The sequence below is a fragment of the Rattus norvegicus genome, chromosome 15 (assembly GCF_021556685.1).
Source record: "Rattus norvegicus strain SHRSP/BbbUtx chromosome 15, alternate assembly SHRSP_T2T, whole genome shotgun sequence".
Taxonomy (NCBI): Eukaryota; Metazoa; Chordata; class Mammalia; order Rodentia; family Muridae; genus Rattus; species Rattus norvegicus.
In genome coordinates, this window is record NC_141548.1 from 76,724,353 (window position 1) to 76,744,606 (window position 20,254).

Genomic DNA, 20,254 nt, shown 5'->3' on the forward strand with positions numbered 1-20,254 from the left:
CAGATATGTAAATCACTTTATAAAGTAGGTGATCTCACAAATATTTGTATAGTTTGTGCTTCTTCCTATTACTATGGTTATTTCCTTTCTTTATGCATCATATATCATCTCCTAACTGAAAAGGAAGAAAACTATGCTTTATTTCAGCTCATATTATACAGCAGTAAAGATTAGATGATAGACAGCAACATTCAGCATCAATATAGAATCAAAAATGAAATTTAAAATATTTGTGTGGTGCTTGCTTTAGTTAGTTCTAGCAATAAACATAAGTCTGTTAACCACAAAAAACTTTTGTTTTCCTTTGGATATTATTAATTTCCATCTTTTTCTTTACTCAGAATTTGTTCCTATGTACTGTGTGCTATCAAATGACTGTGTGCTAAGAGACAATTTAAGGTTTCAAGAACAACAATTTTCTCACAGATATAAACATTGATTCACAAAATGCTACTGTCTCTTTATGATTTGAATATATTCTGAGTTAAATTTTGCTTCACTACCTCTCATATAACATATGTGATGGGTTAGAACGTAGTAGAAATTTTCATTCTTTTCACTATTAATATACACCATCAAAGTAAGTGCCCATTTGGAAACAATGACTATAAATAAGTACCTCTTTCCCTCTACACAGATGAAGTGTAGAGCAGACTTGGAGTTGTGATCAAGCTGTACATCTCTGGCATATTAACACTTAACTGAAAGGTAGATAGAGTAAAGTTTTGTTTCAAACAATCATCTATTTCAGAAACCAGTGCATTTAAAAAACTGAGAATAGTGTCATGAAGGGAAAAGATTACAGAATGGAGTCATGAATGGGCTAAGAATTTCTGTTTTACTCTAGTTGAAGATAGTAACATAGCTAAAGTAATTTCCTCTAATCAAAGTTTATCAGAGTCTGGCCTAAAATTAATTCTTTATATTTTATTTAACACTTCATAAAATATTTGAATACAATGTGAAGGACTTTTTAAAAAATCATCTTTCACATTTTCATTTTATTTTATCTTGTCACCGCCAGGGGTATAGTATCTGACAGAAAGAAATGATGAAAAGTTATATTTGGCAACCTGAAATTGATCTTCATTTTAGGTAATAATGGTACATATTTTGTTTTATTTTCTGTTTTGTAAAAAAAAAATACTGAAAAGAGAGGGAGTGAATAAGAGCGGGAAGGAGAGAACAAAGGAATAAGAAAGAAAGAAGGAAGAGAGGAATTGAGAAAGGGGAGGGAGAACGGAAAGAAGGGAGGGAGGAAGCAATGAAGGGAGGATATATCTTGTTAGGTGTATTAGTGGCATTTATGTGTGCAGTCATAACTATCTAACAGCACCCATAGATTACTGCCTTTATATGTGTGCTACTTTGTCTTGTGCTGTAAAACTTTACATATATAGCTTTTAAAGTTTTGTGTAGTAGGAAAAAATATTTTAAATTTTCTACAGATATTCTAAGCCATTTTCTTCGATCTGTAATTCATCAATTTGTTTATGGTAACGTTTTGTTCAGAAATGTAGAAGCAACAACCCAGAGAATGCATATTCTTGAAGTATCATCGTTTATGAAACTACGGCTTCTTTCATATTTGCTCAAATTTTTTTATGTGGTTCCCTGAGCAAAGGCAATGTTCCTTTGTGTAATACAAACATTGAATATTGAGAAGCAATTGAAGCCATCACTCTATATTTGCATGCCTTTCATAAAATGCAAGTTGCCAGAATCCCAGAGATACTCTCTAGTGCACCTATTGGATACTGTTTACCAAAGGACATGATTGTGTTTAAGGAGACATAAAAGGGAAATGCAATGAAAAGGTATGAAAATGATGTTAAAACTTACCACCTTACCTAAATCTCCTCAGTTCCTGTGGTCCCCACGGATCTTCCTCTCTTCTTTCTTTTTTCTCTTCTTTTCTTTTCTCTTTTCTTGTCATTTCCTTTCCTTTCTTCTCTTTTCTTTCTTTCTCTCTTTCTTTCATTCATTCTTTCTTTTTTTCTTCCTTTCTTTCTTTCTTTCTTTCTTTCTTCCCTTTTCTTGAAACAAGATGCATTAAATTCATTATCACAAATCAGAAAAGGTCTTTCTTTGGTAAAAACCACAACATTAAACTTCAAAATGTTAACTAAGAAGCTAAAACTGAAATCATTTGGGCAATCTTTCTGCTGTAAAAAACTTATGCTTCCATGTCCTGTTGTTTTGTAATTTAATTATGCAGTTCTTGCCCTACTTTCAAAAGGATGTTCACATGGTGGATAGTGACAGAGTCTTTGAAAGAAATCTGAAGATATCAACACGAAACCTCAAAACTGGGACAGAAGATTCTGATGTGTTTTATCATAGTCCTCTTTGAAGGATCTTTTTTGTGCAGAATAAAGTTGCTATTAGAAGCATTTGGATACTGCTGAGTTTATTCAATTTTATGGATATAAGTATGGTTTTTAGTAAGGTACATATCTGTGCATGTGTGTCTCACTTGTTCAGTAAGCTGTTCAGGGCATAGTACGCAAATAGAAAGCACATAAAAAAAGAGATGTTAGCTGTGGATAAAATAATTCACATTTTATCTCAACTCAAATATATTAATTATTTCACTTTTTCAAACTAGATAAAATTTAATGTCCTTGTCAGCCTTATCGGAATAAGATAGTCATTGCTCCCTCTGTTTTAGTCACCAGATACAGAAATTTGTAAGCAATCAAGAGATTGCTGAAATAAATGTGTTGCTGATAAGCATGTAAAAGGTCAGCCACATGCGAGAATGTAATATTAACTTTGCTAAATCCCCAGATCCATCTTGTTTAAGTCTGTGAAAACAAATATTTTATTTTATTGGATGTTGTTCGTATGTGTATGTGTTGCATGTCTTTCAAATATGTGGGCATGTGCTTGTGTAGATGTATAACAATTACACTCATCATTAGTCAGGAACATTCGCCTTATTTTTTGAGATAAGATCTTTCTTTTCTGACCTGAAAAGCAAGCTTGGCTGGCCAGTAAGTCCTTGGGTCTTACGACTATCTATGTAGTCATAGATGAGATTATCAATGTGTCCGACCATACTCAGCTTTTCTTTGAAACGTGTACTGTGAATTCAATCTAAGACTGGTGCTAAAAGACAAGCAGGTTAACGCTCGAGCTTTTCCTGTAAACTCAATATTGTTATTTTAAGTAAATTGTTCAATGTGCCAATTGGCATTTGTTCTGTACAAATGCACCAAGAAAACGTTGTGGTGGCTCTGCATGCCTTAGTTTAGACTGCACTAATAGACTTCTGTAGCCTAAATAACTTTTGAACACAGTATACACATCTTTCATATGATCGAGCCTAGATGTTTGTATCAAAATATCACTTCTCATTCCAGGACAGAGCTCTAGAAAGAGTGGAGAGTATCATCAACTTGTTGTCATTATTGGAAAAAAAAAAAAGAAAGCTTCAGCTCTTTGGGAAACAAACCATTTGAGAGTCCTGATCACATTTATACGGGCTCCAGCCTATGATACGGCTCTCTATTGGCAAAGGTCTTACCTCTCAATTATTTCGTTGGAAGTTATAGATTTCAATTTATGAATTTTCCAAGGACCCACACATCTGGCTCACAATATGACTTAATAATCCAATCAGAGCAATTTAGATTACCTAGCCCTGCTATGATTTTGTAATCATAAACATTTAATATGTCTCTCAAATTTCGATGTTTTAATTGTGTGCATGATAGAATGAATGCATGGTATAGCGACTCAGAAATATTAACACTGTGCTGTCTTACACACTTCTCATGTGGGAAGATAAAATCGTCTTTCAGATCTAGACTATGTTTTCATGATGGGATCCAAAGTGCATAATGTATAATTGGAAATTGTGTTGTGTGACTTGGTTCTTTGACATAGTCTAAAACATTGGAAATGATCTGGAAACATCAGTTTATTTCTAAAATATAGAAAAAGATAAAGATTGTCCATTATTCTGTCACTCTAATTCTCAAAACTTATTTGCACAATGGAGATGTTAGAAACAATAACATGATGAAATTCGCTAACAACTGAAGAGAACTAGAAAAGGTCATCCTGAGTGACACATTCCATACCAAGAAAGGCAAACATGGTATGCACTCATTTATAGATGGATATTGGTCATAAAATATAATCATGTTACAATCCACAGACCCAGAGAAGCTTAAGAGTTATAGGAATATCATTGTGTGGGGGAAATAGAATAGACAGAGTGGGTAGATGGTAGTAGGTATTTTAATTAAGGATTGGGAATAGAAAAAGGAGGGATCAGATGGGCAGAAGGCAGAAAAGAGTAGTGGATAAGAAACCAGTAATCTGGGGGCATCTGCTGTACAAGCAAGAAAAATAGTGAAGTTAAAACTTCCAGGATTCTATGAAGGTGAACCAGACTAAGAGTAGTAACAGCTGGGAAAAGCCTCGAACACATGGGCACTGGAGAAATTTTCCTGAACAAAACATCAATGGCTTTTGTTCTAAGATCAAGAATCAACAAATGGGACCTAATAAAACTGCAAAGCCTCCGTAAGGCAAAGGACACTGTCATTAGGACAAAACAGCAACCAACAGATTAGCAAAAGATCTTTACCAATCCTATATCCAATTGAGAGCTAATATCCAAAACATACAAAGAACTCAAGAAGTTAGACTCCAGAGAATCAAATAACCCTATTAAAAATGTGGTACAAAGCTAAAGAAAGAATTCTCAGCTGAGAAATATTGAATGGCTGAGAAGCCCCTAAAGAAATGTTCATCATCCTTAGTTATCAGGGAAATGCAAATCAAAACAACCCTTAGATTCCACCTCACACCAGTGAGAATGGCTAAATCAAAAGCTCAGGTGACAGCAGATGCTGGAGAGGATGTGGAGAAAGAAGAACACTTCTCCATTGTTGGTGTGATTGTAAACTGGTACAACCACTCTGGAAATCAGTCTGGCAGTTCCTCAGAAAATTAGACATTGAACTACCTGAGGACCCAGCTATACCTCTCCTGGGTATATACCCAATTGATGCTCCAACATATAACAAAGATACATGCTCCACTATGTTCATAGCAGCCTTATTTATAATAGCCAGGAGCTGGAAAGAACCCAAATGCCCTTCAACAGAAGAATGGATACAGAAAATGTGGTTCATGTACACAATGGAGTACTACTCAGCTATCAAAAACAAGGATTGAGTGAGGTAACTCAGTCACAAAAAACATACATGGTATGCACTCACTGATAAGTGGTATTAGCCCCAAAACTCAATTTACCCAAGATACAATCCACAGACCACATTAAGCTCAAGAACAGCTACCAAAGTGCAGATGCTTCAGTCCTTCTTAAACGGGGTAACAAAAATATCCATGGGAGGGGATATGGAGACAAATTTTTCATCAGAGACTGAAGGAATGGCCATTCAGAGTCTGCACCACCTGGGAATACAGCCCATATATACACATATGGCCACCAAAACTAGATAATATCTCTGAAGCTAAGTACATGCTAATAGGAGATTGATATAGCTGTCTCCTGATAGGCTCTGCCAGAGTATGGCAAATACAGAGGTGAATGCTAGCAGCAAACCATTGAACTGAGAATGGGGTTCCCGTTGGAGGAATTAGAGGAAGGATTGAAGGAATTGAAGGGGCTTTCATTCCTGTAAGAACAAAAATGCCAACCAACCAGAGCTTCCAGGGACTCAACCACTTCTCAAAGACTATACATGGACTGACCCATGGCTTCAGCTGCATATGTAGCAGAGGATGGACTTGTTGTACACTAATGTGGGAGAAGCCTTTGGTACTGCCAAGGCTGGACCCCATAGTGCAGGGGAATATCAGGGGTCGGGCAGGCAGGAATGCAGAGTGGTTGGGGAGGGGGACCACCATTATAGTAGAAGGGGAATGAGATGGACTTATGGCAGGAAACCGAGAAAGGGTATAACATTTGAACTCTAAATAAAAATATCCAATTAAAAAAAGAATAGTAACAATTAGGAATATGAGGCCTGAACTGGCCACCTCCTGAAACCAGGCAAGGCTTCTACGCAAGAGTTTGGGACATGAACTCTACTTTAAAACCTTTACCATACTAGATATTCTGGGGTAGAGAAATCTTCACTTACATTACATCTTGACCTGAATTTCCCAAAACATTAGGGAGAACTTGGAGAATCCTGCTGACGATGGGAAGGAGGGATTGTAAGAGCCAAAGGAGTCAAAGACGTTACAAGAAAACCCACAGATCCAACTAAAAGGGAGACCGCATGGTGATGAACTAGAAACTCAGCACACCTGTTAGGGTTGTTGAGCTTGACCTTCTTTTGAGAGTTGTAACGGTGTGGGTAGTGGCTGCCTTTGAGACTCTTTCCTCCTGATTTGCCTCATGTAGCATTAATAGGAGAAAAGGGTCCTAGTATTACAGCAACTTGATATGCCATGACTGGTTAATATACCTGGGGTGTCTGCCCTTTTCTGACAAGAAATGACAGAGGAGTAAATATGGGGGGGGATAGGGGAGATATAGAGGAGGGACTGGGAGGAAAAGAAGGAGGGTGAACTGAGGTCAAGTTGTAAACGACGTAAAATAATAGATAAGCAAACAAATGAACAAGTGAATGAATATAAGTTACACCTGAGTCCTCAGTCCCAGTTGACTTGAGTGCTTGGAACTGTAGTTAGAGAACGTTGAAAAAATACTAGAAATTCTACTAAATTTTCAAATTAAATTTATTGAAAAGTACCAAAATGAGAAATATTAGATCCAATTTTTAAATTCTTTTAAAAATGTATGGTACTGTTCATTCTTAGTCACCCACCTTTGCTGCTACTACCAGAGCCTGATGGTCCTCCTCCTGAATTTGCCTGTATTCCCCACACACACTAGGGGAAGCGGGTACTGGGTCACTGCAGGCTGGTTACCAACTGCCCCACACTAGGGAAGGTGAGGCCCTGCCCCATAGATGCTGTAGCAGAATGGGGACAATTGTGAAGGACCACCTCCCCTTGTTCTTTGTGGGAAAGGTGGCCAGTATTTGTCCCAGCCTGGGGATTCCCCTGGTTTCCTATATGAAGTTACTTGAATTTAAAAAAAGCCTTCTGTGGACAAAAAAAATTGTATAGAGGACATACCTGGATTTTTCTACTAAAGTGAAAAATTGAGTGGATATCAGATATCAGATCAAATTCTAACAGAACCTTCTGGGCATATACCTAAAAGATTCTCCAATATACAAAAAAGATACATGTTCTACTATGTTCAAAGCAGCCTTATTTATAATAGCCAGAAGCTAGAAAGAACCTAGATGCCCTTCAACAGAGGAATGGATACAGAAAATGTGGTACATCTACATAATGGACTATTACTCAGCTATCAAAAACAACGACTTCATGAAACTCATAGGCAAATGGATGGAACTAGAAAATATCATCCTGAGTGAGGTAACCCAATCACAGAAAAATATACATGGTATGCACTCATTGATAAGTGTATATTAGCCCAAAAGATTGAAATACCCACGATATAATCCACAGACCACATGAAGTTCAAGTTGAATGATGACCAAAGTTTGAATTCTCACTCCTTCTTAAAAGGGTAACAAAAATATTCATAGGAGGGGATATGGAAGCAAAGTATGGAGGACAGAATGAAGAAACAATCATTCAAAGCCTGCCCCCCATGTGTTCCATATATATATATATATATATATATATATATATGTATATATATACAGTCACCAAAACTAGATAAGATTGATGAAGCTAAGAAGTGCATGCTGACAGGAACAGGATATAGATGTCTCCTAAAAGACATAGCCAGAGCATGTCAAATATAGAGGTGAATGCTAGCAGCAAACTGCTGAACTGAGAACAGGACCCCTGTTGGAGGAATTAGAGAAAGGATTGAAAGAGCTGAAGGGGCTTGCAACCCCATAAGAACAACAATGCCAAGCAACCAGAGCTCCCAGGGACTAAACCACTACCCAAAGACTATACATGGACTGACCCATGGCTCCAGCTGCATATGTAGTAGAGAATGGCCTTGTTGGACACCAATGGAAGGAGAAGCCTTTGGTCCTGTCAAGTTTGGACCCTCTGTATAGGGGAATATCTGTCATAAGAAGTGGGAAGTGGGTATGGATTGGGAGAGGAACACCCTTATAAAAAAGGGGAGGAGATGGAATGGGGGCTTATGTCTGGGAAACAGGGAAAGGGAATAACATTTGGATTGTAAATAAAAAAAAAAGAAAGGAAATGTCCAAGTTCTTGTTGGGCATACACCAGTGATAGAGGACTGAACATGAGAATAATATACAGCAATTTCACTGCTCGAAGTGAGTCTCAGTGTTTCTCTACATGTTTTCAGTGTGCAGTGATATGAGTTTTAGCTGCACGTTTCAGGGTTCAGCAAAAATATTCTGCAAACTGCTACTTAGGAAGCAGCTTTTGTAGGTCATATGATTTTAGACACAGGTGTTCACGTTCATCTTTCTAGTGTAAAAACAGTCATAGAAAATACATAAAGGAAGTGGTCGTGATTATTGGGAAACCTTTCTTTGCTCATCTCTGATAAAGAAGACGAGAAAACAGATTTGGGTAGGGTTAAAAGTGGCACTAGAGAAGTGATGTTCTTTACATACTTCTAATTTCTATTCCTTTAAATGTAAAAATAGTACTTGTCTAGGAAAAGACAGAGATAATATTATGGAGAACTTAGTTAATGTCATTTACATATTGCTAAGGGAACCAGGGTGAAGATATGATTATAAAATCTCCAAAGGGAAAATCTTGACTTGGAATGGATTATAGAGAAATCCAGTCATTGAAAGTAGACAAATGGACTAAAAGTCATTATCAACATTTGTAGAAAATGCAAATGGTTAGGTCAGCATCTATTCAGAGCAGTATCACCAAAGGCTTCTCTTGCTTCTCTTCTTTCTTTCACTCTGACTGGCAAAATCAGTCACGGTCAAAGAGAGAAAGGTGTCATATGACATCTGGAATATTCTACCACACTATATTTTAAACTATTTTTGAAATACAATAAAAATTTTTGCTAAATTGCATTGACTATTTTTAAATCTGTGTAATGTGTTAAAAAGATTTGTCTTTTATCATTTATATACAGGTTTTAACTTTATGTAACAACATTGTTTGATGTATAAATACAAATGTTTATCTATTTATATATGAATGTATTTGCCACCTACAGCCATAAGTCAACTTATTCAATGGTGTGGTTAGCATTGGATATAATAGATTATATAGAATTACAAAGTAATACATATAATTTTGATACATATCTTGACATAGACCAATTGTGAGCAACCAAAAAAGGTGCAAAAGAATCCATTCATTCTATTTCGATACTTATACTTATGAATATTCTTGATGATAGTTTTAAACATAGAATTGGTTTAATCTAAAGAATGTATAGAAAAAGGCAGTTTACAAGTGTTGAAATGATACAAAAGTATCATTTTCATTTATCTAAGATAATAGCACATGCTTTAGCTTCCCTCCAGATCACATAATTCTTCATCTTAAAAGAATAACTCAGTATAGAGTATAATTATGGGAATATTTCTTAGAAGGATTTTATTAAAATATGACCATAATTTTAAATATTTATTACTTTCATTTGTAAAAAAATCATAGTGAAAAACTGAGTACTCTCAGACTATGTTTTTCATGAAACCTTATTTATTTACTTGGAAATTCTTACAGCCTTGTATTTAGAGGCCATTTCAGTGTTTCTCAGTAAAAGATAGACATTGCCGTCATCATCTTGCAGTTAAGTGTCCACTCAGAAATTTTACTCTGAATGGTTGCTACAAATGTCTGAATAAATGATGCAGTTATTTCCCAAGTTATATACTCTTTAACAGTTTTTACTGTTTATATTTCATAAGTTTTAGCAATGGACAGTATGATAACATGGAAAAACCCAAGTGGTCTGCAAAGTCACCTGTGTAATTGTCACTGATATCGCATTTTCTTTTCTTTCTCATGGTGAGTCAGCGCTAGTTCTCTGGGGAGTTGCTCATATTTCCATCTCCCTTATCTCTCTGTTAGCCATGAACATATTCTTTTGAGCCTCATTAGGAACATTGAGGTTTGCCCAGCACAATTATTTCTAGGTTTCCTATAAAAGTTAAATGAATTCTATATTACCATTAATGAAATTGTAGGAAACTTCAGTTATAAAAATAACTAATATAATTACCTTATATGTTTAATTTATATAAAATGATTTTTTTTCTATATTACCACCTCAAATTAAGTAACTGACCCCTTTAGTACACAGACAGTATTGCAAGATTTCATGAGTGACTTTAATGACAACTGTCCTAGAATCCCATTAGAGTAATGAAGGCTTCACTTTTCTAGATCTCTAGGATAGCTTTGCACTATGTTATCTATAAGTTGCCAATGAAACCAGAGTGCCCATTTTCACCATCAGAAATTTACATCAGCTCTGAAAGCACAAGTCATATGAGAGCAATACATTTTTAATTTCATTTGCCATTTATTATTTTGCAAATAAAATCAACAAACTGTGCAAGCTTACTGCTTACATAATTATAGAATAACCTGTTTTGCCTTTGCTAACCGTTGGAGAACTGGCCATTGTCTCTTGAATGTAGTCAGCAGCCAGATGATGTCTCTCAGCTTTATTTACAGTTTAATTGGGTGCATGAGGTCAGTAATTTAATAAAAGACTCAATGGCTAATTTTAAAGGTGACAAAATACAGAAATTGTTAAATAATAAAAGTAAAGATTAGGGCAGGGCTCCAACCTTACTAATCACTAACACACTGTAAGAACTTTAACTATATTTACCGTGATGGCATGAGCAAGTTCAATGTGCAATAAACAAAAACAAATTAACCTTTAGCATAGATAACACATCAGAGGTCTCCAGTGTGTTCCAATCTGCCAGCACCCTGCGTGCATTCCTTACTACACCAGCAAAGGTTACCATTACAAACAAAGACTTTGAGAACCTTGAATCATTCCATGTAATTCAGGGATGGAAACCACCAAGGGAGTGTAGTATACCTTCACATTGAACTGCTTCTGAGTTACTTTCTGAAGAAGAGGAAGAGAAAAGTGGAGGAGGAGGAGAAACTTGAAGCAAAGGAAGAGAAAGATGAAGATGAGGATGACGAAAAGACAACAGAAAAAGTTCAGTACACACAGGTAATTAAATAGCTAAACGGGTACAACAATATTTATCATATATGAATATTCATGAGACCCTGTTCTGGGCTTCTCCATCAACTTCTGGTTTTGTAAGCTGGAGTTCTAAATGAATGTATTTGGAAAATATAGAAAATTAAAACTAGATGCCAAGGGATTGATCATTTGACATTCCTGTTTTCCCGTTGAAAAGATTTTCTAGAATATTTGTAATCCAGACATCTTTCCTTCCCTTGAGCACGAGACTGGCTTTACACAGGTTTCTGATTGCATGAGGATGATAAAGCAAAAAGAAATATGGGTAAACAAATATATTTAATATTCAACAATTTAAGTAGTAAAGGTAAGCTGTGTTTTTCATTATCTCTCTTTTTTTTTTTTTTGGTTCTTTTTTTCGGAGCTGGGGACCGAACCCAGGGCCTTGCGCTTCCTAGGCAAGCGCTCTACCACTGAGCCAAATCCCCAGCCTGTGTTTTACATTATCAAGAGCTAGGGGAGCATTTACTGTGTTTTCGCTGTGCATGAGACATTCTACTTGTAAACATTTGCATCATCCCTTTGAAATGACTTTCCACTGCAGTGGTGGCTCAACCTCCATATTACTAACAAAATCAATCGCAATTTTCCTGGCTTTCCTTAAATCAATAAACTCTCTTTTGCGTAGTTAAACATCCAAAACAGATGAAACAAAATTATTAAAAATAGATTTACATTATTTGTCCTCTATATCATTAAAGGTTTTGTAGTATGTGAGTTTTAGGATATCCATCTATATGTAGCTCATATTGAGGACAATGTCTAAATTTAGACAAAAATACAGACAAAGCCACCAAATATTTCAGCTACGTATTATTTATAAGACACCATGCAAACTGCCTTCGAATTTTGCATAAAAGAGTAGTCATAAAAATTCTTATATTCCTTTGAAAAATAATTTAGTTATATGATAAAATTTACTTACTAATATGAATTACAATATACATAGAAAAATAACACATTTTTCATGTAAATATGTAAAAAAATAACATTATAGAGAAACACAATAGTTACATAAAAGACAAAGAGTTGATGAATAGCACATTTATCACTAAGCATTATTAAAATAAAAATCAATAACTGTGGCACTAAAATTTCTATAATTAATAAAAATATATATTAAAATATAGGGATTATTTAAAAACAAGACACATTAGAATAGCATTAATAAATGAATGGTTTCCTTTATAATTTCTCAGTTGAGAGAACTTTCAACTAAAGAATATGCTGGAATTTGTTTTTGATACTTTTTTTTACCTCTAGCATGCATGGTAAATCAAACACCTATGTATATACATACTCATGTATTTTCCTAAGTATTAAAGCAGTTAAAAGAGTAACAATGATCATATAGGTAGATTTTACATTGTATCAGGAATTTCAGCACTTTGTGATATTCAAGCATCCTGTTATTATGAGATTTGATCATCTGTGGATTTTAATTATCCAAAGGTTCTTGATTCTACTACTGCATATGCCAAGTATATAGCTGAAGAGAGAGTAGGTGGGGTCTGCAAATGAGAGAAGCTGGGAGCGACTGCTGGGGAGAGGAAGCCTTCCTCCCGGGATTTTAGTGTTACAGCTCTTTAAGATGGTGCTCAACGAAACAGCTCTCTTAGACACTCTTAAGGAAAACAGCTTGTGCATATATTTATTCAGGGTGAAAAGAGATGGTGTATGAACCTTGGAGCGTGGGAAGTTTTCAAGGTGAATATAAATCGTTGGCTTGAGTACTAGGAAGACCTCCTTTGTGTGGAGAGGCATTCCAGGAATACCAGATACTCGCTGAGCAAGTTCTTATTAGGAAAGTGGAAATCAAACTTGTATATTTGTCAAGTACTACAATACTTTCCACAGGAAGAGCATGTCCGGGTTAGTCTCCCCAGAGAAGGTCAGCGAAAGAGAAGCCCTGCTGCTAAATGGAGTCTTCCATTTTGTACCAGGCTCAGAGACACTATTCAGACATGGTAGACCTTAATTAGTAGGGTTTTCCAGCACTGTAGATGTAATTTGAGTTTACAGTTGTTTTTACTTTTTGATTTTTTGCACCAAGTGATGGCATAAGAATCGAGAACATCTGACAATGACAAGCTGAGGAGAAACACGTAGGAGCCTGTGTACCACACATAAAGCCTTCTTCATGTTTATCATAGTAAGTCATCCATTTCTATTACTATTGCTTTGTTTTTCATGATTCAGTTGCCTAAAGTCTCATCATGGGACCATTCTGTGGTAGATATTTAATGCATAAATCTTAATGTTTACTGGATATTTCTTAAACTACCAGGATAGTAGTGTTTTTTTCAATATGCTTATATTCTTAAGAGAATTATTAAAAGTTATTTTGGAGTTTATAAGAGATATGGATATGCATGTATATAATATTTAGAGTATCCATTTTTTTACTCATAGCTTTAATATTAGTTGTTTTAAATTTTAGGGTGCTATATGACTCTTTAATGGATATTGAATTTCAGCCGAAGAAGTGTATTTGACTTTATCAGATATGTAAGGATTCAGGATTGCAACTGTACCTGGAACATTGAGAGTCTTCCTCACAACTTATCCAGAGTACATTAATACATGCCTGCTGTATGGTCATGTCTATGAGGAATTTGATTTGTGCCTTACCAGGCTTGGTTTACGGAATTACCTATTTTTATAAATATTTTACTAAGGTATTATTATACAATTACTATTATTTGGAAACTTTAAAGTTATTCCTTCATTCACTCACATTGTGTTTTAGTTCTGTTTTGCCTGAAATGTATACTCACGAAATATAAATACCAATGTTCAGTGAATGAAACTTACATGGTATTATACTCATTGTACTTTCAGTAGGAAGAGAACACAACATTCAGTTTACAATTGTGCTATCATATATTAGTTATATAACATGGATCTTAATATAATTTTTACACATGTTAAAATTATATTTTGATCATATTTGCCTGCCTACTTGCCCCTTATCCCATAATTCCATCACTTTTCCAATTAACATTTCTTCCATTTTTTAGTCTTAATTCTTGAACTTAATACATTTTATTAGTGTTGTTTATGGGAGTGAGTGTGGGCATGTTTATAGAGAATCATATGAAGAAAATACAGTACAATAAGAGGTTCTTTCAATTGAAGCATTATAATTGAATCAGGAAGATAATACTATACAGAGTGTGAATGAGAAATCTCTGATCATATGGAAGCTTAACATTTGTAGTTATATAGAAAGTATTTTTAAAGTATATAAACCAATATTTGTGCTTGAATACAAATATTATATGTACTTTGAATACTTCATAGGTGTGTAAAACAAAGAAAAATGAAAGCCATTTGATGGGAGAGAAAATGAACACAATTGGGGAGTAAATTATGATAAATCTCTGTGTGTGTTGCCCAGTTTTATGTCACAGAGCTTAAGTCTTCGAGATATAGCAACCTCTATTGAGACATTGCATCCAGAAGGCACATCTATAAGCAGATAAACCTGGAGGCCACTTTCTCAATTAGTGATTAGTGCAGAAGGATCTAGCATGTTGTGATTGGGGACAACACTGAGCTTGATGGTCCTGTGTTCAATAAAAAAGCAGACTGAGAAACCTCTGGGAAAAAAGCTGGTAAGGTGTGCTCCATCTGCATCAGCCTTGCATTCCCACAGTAGATTGCATTCTGTCTTGACTCCTATCAGCTGACTGTGATTTAGGATACCAAAGTCAAATAATCCCTTTTTCTCCACTCTGTTTTGGTTACATTGTTTCATCACAGCAACAGTAACCCTAACTAATACAAGGTGGTTGAAGTTTGACTGCAGATTTTACGGTGTCCTGATTAGCTTACAGTTGAGTTTCATGTGAAAAATATTAATCAAATGCTTCTTCATGAGGAACAGCCTGGTTGTTCTTGTAGATTCAGATGTTATTTCCTGTCTTGTCAAGAGCATTGTGTACCCATCGAAATACCTAATCCCTCACTTATGAATGAAACGCATGTAGTTTTCTAATCCAATTGCAGTATTTTACGTACAAGTATTCATGCATGTAAGAAATACATATTATGTTTTTCATGCCCAGTATAATAATCAATCGAGAATGTGCACAATTTTAATCTTCTATTTAAATGTCCATACAGAAACGTTTAGGGTGTGTTGCATGGGAGAGCATTTTTTTGTTTTAAACCTTAGTAAAAACCACAGTATTAGTGTGTGCCCTTATTCATGGAAATAGTGATGAGTAAATAACGACAGGATTTTAAATATACTCTGTGAGCCTTTGTTAATTAAGTTCCTATGGCTGGCTGGTGTTCACATTTTCTCCTGTACTGTAACACATCAAATAACATGAGAAGCAAAAACTAAGAAAGACATTTTGTTACGTTTAAAAAGTCAACAATTCATTCTTATAAATGTGGAGACTTTGAAACAATGATCCTAAGTGCACTAGAAAGTACCTTCCTCTATTTTATCTGTACTAACCAACGTATTCCTTTAAAATATTTTCTTATATCTTCATAATTAAAGTACATACATTTTTACACATCACGTTTTTATAGTTAATTCTAGCTTGGTGGACTGGATCTGTCTCTCCTGATCAATTGTTTGGTTTCAGACCTGAGTTACTTGGAAAATAAAACACACACACACACAGACACACACACACACACACACACACACACACACACCCAAATGGCTAAACTCATCTGAATTTTCAGATTCTCTTCTTGGTTCTGAGAAGACAGTTCTAATTGAGCCTTAAATACTGTATAGTGTACTTTATAATATCTCATTTCCAGATCACCAAAGTAAAGAAATCGAACCAACCCATCCAGAAAGCTTGGGATTCCAAGTTCGTCTGAGGCTCATTCAGTGAAGTCAATTGCATTTGGAAATATCAGATGAATTTTTCTCTAAATTTCCTATCCCAGGTGGCAGCAAATGCAGTATTATAGATCAAATCTTTTTGTTACAGAAGACTAATGGCATTAATAAGGTGACACTGTTTGGATAACCTCAATCATCCATGAGCCCTTAAAGTGATAAAGTGCCTCTTAGCGTGGCAGTGTTAACAGAATTCAATCTTAATGTTGCTAGATTCTTTGAACCTCTTACCAGAATTGTCGTACCCTTTAGCAATCATCTGAATTGGGTAACTGCTTTGGGAAAGAATAAGTCATAACAAATCATCTCCTTGCAAATATAATACTTAACAGCCAAAAAGGTTTTTTCAGTCATCATTAAGTGACATAACCCTGGCAATTGTACTTTGCTATTTTATAAATTTTTTTTGGTATATTCAAACCCAGGTCACTATTAGAATCTTTAATATGTGAATAATTAAAAATGTTCAATTTATTGCAATTTTGGTATTTTTGTTTTTAGATTCCTCTAATAGTTCAACTAGTTATATTTTTCTGTATATAATATAAAAAGTAATATATATTTATTACTTTTATGTTTTGGAAAAAGACAATACAAACATGGAAAAATACAATACATATATTAATAATGTATTTATGAGGTATTTTGGGTTTTATTTTCTATTTTATTATTTTCTATGGGATGTTTTGTGTGTGTGTGTGTGTGTGTGTGTGTGTGTGTGTGTGTGTGTGTGTTCAGTACATGTATGCAGTGTGTTTGGAGTCCACAAGAAAGTACTAGGTCTCCTAGACCTACAATTAAAGCTTACAAAGTTGTCAGTTTCCATACAGGTCCTCTAGAAGAGCATTCTAACAGCCGAGCCACCATTTCAGCCCCACAGAATAAATCTTATTAGACCTCACTAATATGTCACAATACAGTTTTTTATAGATTATTTAAGTTTTTAATACGTATGTGTACCATGTTTCTGCCTGGTACTCTAGGAGGCAAAAGAGGGCTGTCTAAGCTCCTAGAGCTTAGTTACCGCTGGTTTGTAGCATGATAGGAAGCAAACCTGGGTTCTTTGCAAAGGGAGAAAGTGCTATTAGCTGTACCCTCCTGTGCCTAAAATACTTTAAAATCAGTGTTAAGCTGAATTGAGCATGCTTAATTACTAGAAATTACTAAAAATTTTGGATAAGCAAATTATTCATTCTTTTAAAAATGTATGCTAAAGTATAGCTCTCCATAATTAATGGCTTTTGGTATGGGCGTTGGTGGAGAAGGATTCAGTTTTTGTTAAGGTGCTTTCAACTGGAAGTTTGTCAATGCTTCAGTAAGTACATGGGCAAAACAAACTAAACGTCTTTTTCTTTTTTTGGGGGGGGTGATAAGGCAGTCAACAGAGGTGAGGTAACCTGGGAGGACTAAGAAATGAGTGTGATCTGGGTTCATGGTGTATAATTGCCAAGTAAACAATACAAGTATTATGCATAAAAATACACGATAAATTAATACAATTTTATTTGAGAACAAACAAGATTAAAAAAAAACTTAGAAGCTTAAAGAAACTTTTAACATTTATAGTCATCAGGGATAAGCAAACCAAAAGGACTCTGAGATTCCATCGTATGCCTGGCAGAATGGCTAAGATAAAAAACTCAAGGGACAGCACATGCTGGTGAGGATGAGGATGTGAAGCAAGGAGAACACTTCATTGCTGGTGTGAGTGCAAATTTGTACAACTACTTTGGAACTCAATCTGGTGCTTTCTCAGAAAATTGGGAACAGTTCTACCTCAAGACCCAGCTATGCAGCTCCTGTGCATACACAGAGATGCTCCATAGTACAGAAGGACACCTGGTCAACCTTATGCAGAGCAGTTTTCTTCATAATAGCCAGAAATGGGAACAGCCTAGATGCTCCTCGACTGAAGAACAGATAAAGAAAATGTAAATTTACACAATGGAATACTATTCAGCTATTAAAAATCAATGATTTCATGAAATTTGCAGGCAAATGAATGGAGCTAGAAAATATCATTCTGAGTGAGGTAACGTGCCTGCTTATACACCCTCTGTCTCAGGATTATTTCCGAAATGTCAGGTCCACTTTTACCCTCTGAGAAACCTAGCCAGTTATCTGTTCTTATCAACACACCTGCAATTGGAGGTTTAAGGTTATAGGAACCAAAACTACAATGGGAGGGTGGTGATGGTAGTGAAATTGGTCTTGGGCCCTGCGTGGCCTTCCCATCTGTTTGTCTTTATAAGCCATTGCCTGGAAATAAAATTTGAGAGTTTGATCAGGCCATCAGAAACAAAAACAACAACAAAAAAAACCTTAGAAATGTTAACACTGAATAAGTTTGGTTATCTCAAAAATGCATGTTATACTTTACCTTTAAGCATGATATCAGCATTGTACACTTCATTAAGAAGGACAGAAGTTGGTGGAGAGAGGAACCTGATCTGGTATTGGGTGGGGGAAAAGCCCTGAGGGCTAGCAAGAAAGAATGGAAGCAGGTGACCTCAGGAGAAAGGAGGTTGGAAGGACTCTCTAGAATATACCAGATACCTGGAAGGTGAGAGACTCTCAGGACTCAAAGGGGTAGGGTACCCTAGCTGAAATGCCCTACAATGGGGAGAGGAAACTGGTTGAGCTTACCTCCAGCAGAAAGACAGGCCATCAAATGAGGGATACATTTGCTATCCCACAGTAAAAACTCTTATGCATAATTCTTCCTGTCAAAAGACCTGCAGGGATGGAAATGGAGATGAGGAAAGGAAGGTCTAGCAACAGGCCCAAAGTGGGATCCAGTTTAAGGGGAGGACCGAAGACCTGACACCATCACTGATGCTATGGGATGCTCAAAAAGGGGGGCCTATCATGACTGCCCTCTGAAAGACCCAACATGAAGCTGAAAGAGTCAGATGAGGATATGTGCCCCCAACCACTGAACAGAAGCTGCTGACCTGTCTGTTGAACTATATACAGCAGAAGACTCCTGGGTCTGGGTTCAGTCAGAGAAGATGCTCCTAACCCTCAAGAGACTGGAGACCCCAGGTAATTTAGAGGTCTGGTGGGGTGGTTGGGATGGGGCCATCTGCCTAGAGACAGGGGGAGTTGGGGAGGAGATATGGGATGTGGAACAGTAGCATGGTGGACCAGGAGGGGAATAAAATCTGGAGTGTAAAAACTAATTAATCAATTAATTAATTAATTAAAAATTAAAAAAATAACTTCTTCATATAGAGTTTAAATTTAAGAAATTGCTTTTAACCAGCAAGAACATGTATAATCCATTTAAAAATTATCCAGTGTCTCCTATTTATAGAGTATAGAATCTCGCATTAACCACAAGTAGCAGCAACAGTACTCTTTCCTTATCTCTTATTCTCCCTCTGTCTCTCTCCGTGATGCTCCTGACACAATAAGTCATGCCTGTAGGGAGTGTCTCGCTGGCTTAACTAAGAAACTTTAGACATAATCAAGCCACAGAAGACTTATACTCATTCCCATTTTTCCTGTGTAATTGATGCCTCTTCACGCCATTCAGCCCCAGGAAGAGACATGATAGAAACAAAGACAAAGGAAATCTGTGAGGATTATCAGCTGTGGGAATTGTCAGTGTTATTTTTCTTTCAATTTTGCTGATTATTAGAGGAAAGAAAACTGTAATAGTACAAATTTGGTTTGGAAGCCTAGGGAAGAAATAAAAGTATATTGTAGTTGGATGTTGAATGTCCCCTAAATATGTAAGTATTGAGATCACGGTTCTAAGATGCTGAGAATGTGACAGAACTTGTATCTTTAGGTCATTAGACTGGTGGTCTACTGTGTAGCTGTAATCCCTTCTTGTGCTTTGCTACTTGGATAGAAGGACACTTGATCACAGGTAAAATAAAAACAGTGTTTGAAAACTACAGATGGAGAAATTTTAGCAAGAAATGAGGAGTAGAGGGATATAGAAAATGGGTAAGCAGAAAGGGGAGAAAATGCATTTAAAGGCATATTTATCTATTACCTTGTGACATGACTAAAAGATATAATCAAAAGAGCTTGAACCAGAGACCTCTTTATAGCCAGTTACTTTTGTTATTAGAAATAGTAGATTACTAAGAAAAATACCAGATCCAAGGGTAGGAGACCTGTATAGCAGC

General features: G+C 35.8%; 1 long non-coding RNA gene across 1 annotated transcript in view; it reads left to right on the forward strand.

The window, feature by feature from the left end:
* Nucleotides 1-12,996: 12,996 nt before the first annotated feature.
* The window catches only part of LOC148001084 (uncharacterized), a 125,992-nt gene continuing 118,734 nt past the window's right edge, over nucleotides 12,997-20,254 (forward strand). The window contains exon 1 of the long non-coding RNA XR_015639141.1: nucleotides 12,997-13,391. This is a non-coding gene — a long non-coding RNA (uncharacterized LOC148001084). The remainder of the gene's footprint in view (nucleotides 13,392-20,254) is intronic.